We start from the raw sequence: 6000 nt of genomic DNA on the forward strand, positions 1-6000 counted from the left end.
CCATCTGCCATAAGGAAATTTACCTACACTTTCCTATATGAGAAAACGCTAACCTGAAGTTAGGTGCAGGCCTCTGCCCTGGCAACATCTAGGCCGGCTTCTTTCTTCTTGAACAAACTTACTTCCTTGCTCTCCTCTTTTCAGACTGAGTCTGAATTCTTTTCACCTTTTGTGAACGACCAGGGGTTAATTCCAAGGACACAACAATGGCTGAGCCCATGACTCTGCTGATTAGCAGAATGGCTGTGAGGTGGGCTGCCAGGGAGTTGAAATCACTTATTCCAGATGGCACAGCACTGAGAGGTTGAGGGAATTTGAACCCAGTTCTGCCTCCAACTCCTGTGTTCTGTCCCTTCTCTTATTCTCACAGGACGGGGACCCCACAACTGCCCCCCACCCTGGTGACCCTTCAGAGAGTCCGCCATGCTCTCTGTGGTCCTGTGAACATCTTTTACAAGGGACATGAGTACATGCAGTAAAAAATCACCTCCCATCGCTGCATGTTTATAGATATTGTTCAACTGTTTCCTTGAGAGGAGTGAATTAAATTCATCTGGGTTCTAGGCTTTTTAAGCTCTCCATAGCCAGGAAAGTATGCTGTCCTTTGAATTTAGTAAACAGTGTGCTCGTATCAGTGGAGAAGTCACCCCAATGCCACCCTGTCTCACAGAGGTGCTGTCAGCACCCACCCCCACAGACAGGTGTGGAGATCACCAAGTGACAGAACGACTGAATCCTGACGAACATTCCAGAGCAGTTTGTAATTCCTACAAATTAACGTCAAAAATTCTTTCATGTATTTTACCTTACGCACACAGAGATTTGTTCTTTAATTAAAACTTCACTGTGGGTATTTGTTACTGGTACAATTTCAGACCCAGAGATAAGCATTAGGTGAATTATACGTGGGTAGGCAGGTCTCTGTTCAGACTGCTCGTATCGCTCTAGATGAATGTCTCTGCTACGCAGGACCAGGAGCCTGAATACAACGTTTTCATGTCCTCGGCTGTAGACAGGACCAAGTGTGCAGTGGGCCGACGAGTCAGCCCAGTGGGTCTAAAGAATTTCTGCTGACTTCAAGGCAGGGTGACTCATGCCAGGCCCCAGGGTCATCGCTAGGCAAAGGGAGCCATCAGACATCGGATCAGGTTGCCATCTTAGACTGCACAGAGAAAAGTGTGGGTGTTGTGTGCTGTGGATGTATATTGTGTTGTATTGTGGTATCGTGTGCTGTAGCTGGTGTCGTGTGTGTTGTAGGTGTGTGTTTTGTGTGTGTGTGCTGTGGGTGGGTGTGTGTTGTGGGTGTGTGTATTGTGAACGTGCGCACACACGTGTATGACTGCTCATGCAGGGAGGGAGTAGAAGCAGATGGGCCCAAATGGGCTCAAGGTCAGGAAGGCAGGCGGTCCAGAGATGAGGGAGGTGGTACGTGTCCGGCCTGGCGGTCCTGGAGGGGCCCAGGAGGCACAGCCCCAGAGGATAACCACACCTGGCCAGGTGAGGGCCATTACTGCCAGGCCCAAGGGATGACTGAAAAGTGGACAGTATTTCAAGATCAACATAGAAATCACCCCACATGGAGGCTGCTCCAAGGGAAATAAAGGCCAGGGAAGGAGACACGGAGTCAGAGTTTCTGTGTGTCTCCCAGTGAGGCTCAGAGGAAAACACATTCCCTGCCACACCCTCTGTCTTAGCTGACCTTCTGGGCCTGAGCTATCATTGGCCCCTGAAACCTTCTCTGCCGCACAGGTAGGTTTGCATCTCCATTTCTGTCCAATAACTATTTACATTTGCACCTGCTTATCTCTGAGAAGTTTCTCGCCTTTTTCCTTGACATCTTAAGCTCTATGTCTCTCCAGTGACAGCCACACACACAGAGGGACTTTCCCTCCCCTGTGCCAGCTGCTTCTGACTCCTGACATCTCTCAGCTCTTCTTTGCAGCGACCGCCAGCTCTTCTTCCTGCTCCCACACTTGCCTCCCTCCATCCAATCTCCCCACTTGGCGGTCCCCTCCCTGACCTCACATCTGCGTCAGAGCCTTCAGGGCCTGGCTGCTGCTTGCAGGACAACCAAGGCCACTCCTGGCCAGTGGACAGCTGAGGTCCCAGACAACCACTCCTGGCACTTCCTACGCCACTTCCCCACAATCCCGAATGGGCAGCAGTGCCCACTGGGCTTTTTATATGACCCTGCCACTTTCTGAAATTTCCTCTTCTTAGATTTCTAATTACTCATTTCTGCCTGGTAAAGCTCCCCAAGATTAACTCAAATGTCATTTTCTCTGAAAAAGTATTCTATAATCTGCAAGGCAGAATAAAGTCTCTGTCCTATAAGACTCTTCCGACTAAGGGAGAGATGGAAAGTTAACAGCCAGATAAAATACACTGTGATCAGAGTTAGAAAAGGAGAAGTGATATAACTAACCATGAAAGTCACCATTTATGGGATGGCAGGCCGTATTGTCGCTGCTTCACAAATACAAGTTCATTTAATCATCATTACAACCTTAAGAGATAAAGACTACTAACATTTCCAATTTTATAGATGAGAAAACGGAGGCACAGAGATGTGGAGACTTGCCCACCGTCACACAATGAGTATGTGATAGTCAGGATTTAAGAATCTGCCTTCTAATCATTGGATCATGCAGTCTCTTGCTGGCTCTCATCACTTCGCATTCATGCCGTCCTAATAGCAGTGTCACATAGCCCCAATCCAAGGGTCAGGAAGGAGCTGTCTCAGGCTATTGTCGCCAAGACCCAGATGCAAAGCCACATTCCCACAGCGGTCACGAGCCCCTACAACCCTGATGGAGACACATACACGCAAAATTACCAAGGGTAGAGTAGGAACGTATCACGCAGGAAGCCCTCTGCTGCATAGATATACAACAAATAATCCTTTAGTATAAATATGTCCCATACAATCACATATACAGTAATTCACTTCTTAGTATAAATACATCCCAAATATCATATGGGACACATGTATATTAAAACAATAGATTCACTGTTTGAGTAAAATTCACATGTAACTGGATGTCCTGTATTTTTTCTGGAAACCGTACTTGGAGGAGACTAGGTTTGGGAAAGAAGACCCTGGTCCGAGTTTGGGGTCAGGCTGAGTTTGAGATGCCTGTGGGCCACCCATGCAGAGATGAGGGGTGGCCAGTCGAATGTGTAGGGGGTGGCGCTCAGCCTGGGGGTGGGAAACAATGTGGAACTCATCAGAGTGTAAAAGTGACAGAAGCCTCTGGTGTAGGTGTACGCGCTGCATGAGGGGAGAGCTCGTACCTGCAGACAGCTCTGCACACTCACGACCCTGCGAGCCCCTCCCGAAACACTAACTCAGGATGACCGCTCTTAGTCAGGTATCCTGGACAGTGCGAAAGTGCGGAAGAGTGACGCTCACTTGGAATTAGAAGAGGTCCCGTGTATTAAAACAAAAACGGTTACCCGACCGTTTCATTTTTAGTTTTTTATAACATGCTTGACCGAGAGCTTGTCAGCACTTCCACCAATTCCGTGTTTATTTCCATTTTATAAATGATGAAATTAATTCACAGAGATTTAGTAACTCAGTGCATTATAAGCAAACTAGGGAGTGACAGCATCGGAGGGACAAACCCAACCTTCCGGCATACATGTGTCCTCCCCGCATGGACCCTTCTGTAGACTAGACTATAAAGTTTTGCAATGTGTGGGGAAAGAACATACCCAGAGCCATGATATACATTCACTTTGCCCCCAGATGCCATCCGATCATATCTTGACTCTTCAACACGGTTGAGGTATCACCTTGCTACTATACACACAGTCTTACTCCAACGGGGTCCAACGATGCCCTCCCCCACCCCGCTCCCACTGGCTGCATCCACCCATCTGATCACCTGGCCATCACATGGCAAACACAGAGCTCTGCATGTCTGTTGTGGCGCTGTGACCAGCACTGATCGTGAAGTTGGATCAATAATTAAGTTGCTCGCGCCAGTCTGTTTCAGCAGTAACTTAGAAACAGCTTGTGCTGTATTAGAGAAATTCCTGTTTGCCTGAAGACTTGTGGCTCTGCCTTAAAGAGCTAACAACTGCTCTCATCTCCTCTAATGGTTTCATTATACATTTGTTTTCTAACCAGAACTTTTCTGAGAAACATATTTCTGAGCCCGCCTGGACGGAAATACCAGTGTTTTCTTAAATGTGAAAACCACACTCTAGGGGACCCCATGAAACATTCTGCCTGTTGTTTTCCAGGTGCACCCAAAGCCCATAGCTCATTCTGTGTGGTCATTCAACTTACGGTGCTATCAGGGTAATTCCATGGCCCGTACTCTCAGAAATAGTTTAGAGCAAGGGCAAATGTAATTTTATGTATGTGCTCATGGTAGTGCCACCCACAGGACAAACTGGATATGTAGGGAAAATATTCTTAGTGCTAGGACCCTTTTAGATTGCAGTACTTTCTTATAAGTGATGTGGGTTCCACATGTGCGGCTAAGTGACATCTGGTTTACCAACAAGAGATTGAGCTTTTTAAAGAAAGAATTAAGAGTTCTAAAAAGAGAAGATGTGTGTGCACATCTCGGGCATGGGGGTGCGATGAGGCCCGGGGGTGCGATGAGGGCTGGGGGTGCGATGAGGGCTGGGGGTGCAGTGAGGACCGGGGGTGCAATGAGGACCGGGGGTGCAATGAGGGCTGGGGTGCGAGGAGAACTGGGGGTGCAGTGAGGACCGGGGGTGCAATGAGGGCTGGGGTGTGAGGAGAACTGAGTGTGCAATGAGGACTGGGGGTGTGGGGGACGAAGGTCATGATTGTCTAAAGAAACTGGAAGACCATGGGGGCAGACATAGACTTACTCCACATAGAGACAGGTCATGAGTGACAGGAAGGCAGATTTGGGTTAAATATAGAAAAGAATATTCTAGCAATGGCTTCACTCTTTATTTTTCTCCTTCAGGAAAGGACGGGAGTGGGGCAGAGAAGAGAAGGGCACTGCCCAGAGGTCCCTTGGAGCTCCAGGTGAGAAGGCCAGGGTTAGCCCCAGCAGGCGTTCAGGTGTCACAGCACCTGTCATCAGGATCCAGCCACGGAGCTTCCAGAGGTTCTGGGGCAGGTGTGGTCTTTGGTGGTTCTGAGACACGCAGATGCTAACGGCAACAGAAAGAGAAACTTTCGGCCAACGAGACATCTTTTTCCTAATGAATTTTGCATTTCCCCTGATGAGGACACATGGACAGGCTTAAAAATAGCACCAGTGGAGCCTCTGTCAGCTTCATCATTTCCACTTTCACATCCTGAGTGAGCGCCTCTAAATTTGGAACTGACAAAAGGCCGCCAAAGGATTTCCTTTCAGAAAATAATGGGCTTAATGGGCCTTGTGACAAATGGTAGAGGTTTCATTTTCCACTGCCCCTTAGTTTGAACTATTTTTATATTTTTTTAAGGAGGTGCCATGTACATCTTTGTTTCTAATAATTGGATCTGAGCTGCAAGGAAAAGGCCTCCGTGGGATGAATTTTCTGTGAAAATCAGATCTCAACCTTCGAAAGTGCAATAGTAGTAGGAAGCTGTCTGGTTCCAATAACCTAATTGTGAAAAGGTCGTCTTCCCACTGACTTTTGTCAAAAAGGTAGGAAGATGGCGCGTAGGTGCGTAGAAGGGAGCTCGGTGTCTCAAAGGGTTGGGACCTTGGCTGCTTCGAACGGCTGTAGGATGCTGCTTCCGTGGCATCCCTGTTCCTCACCTGAGAAACACAGGTGTGCCATGTCTATCTTGTCTTGGTCTACATTTAGCAAGAAAGAAGCAAACTTCCTTTTAGTAGAACATTATGAATTTTTCAGTTAAAACTGTGAATGGAGTATATGCATTTAACTCCCGCACTCATCCTTAATTTTAAATCAAGAAAGTAATCCAAAAGAGAAGAAAGTATGTGCATTTCAACAGCGTTCCAGAACCTGCATTGGATCTCAGCCAAATGTCATGGATGGGAAATCAGAGGGAGG

At 47.6% G+C, this 6000-nt stretch overlaps 1 long non-coding RNA gene across 1 annotated transcript in view; it reads left to right on the top strand.

Annotated features, from left to right (window-relative positions):
- Positions 1-2852, top strand: part of LOC109451456 (uncharacterized) — a 41364-nt gene extending 38512 nt beyond the window's left edge. The window contains exon 7 of the long non-coding RNA XR_012490366.1: positions 2546-2852. This is a non-coding gene — a long non-coding RNA (uncharacterized LOC109451456). The remainder of the gene's footprint in view (positions 1-2545) is intronic.
- Positions 2853-6000: the final 3148 nt, after the last annotated feature.

This window comes from Rhinolophus sinicus, linkage group LG01 (genome assembly GCF_036562045.2).
Source record: "Rhinolophus sinicus isolate RSC01 linkage group LG01, ASM3656204v1, whole genome shotgun sequence".
NCBI lineage: Eukaryota > Metazoa > Chordata > Mammalia > Chiroptera > Rhinolophidae > Rhinolophus > Rhinolophus sinicus.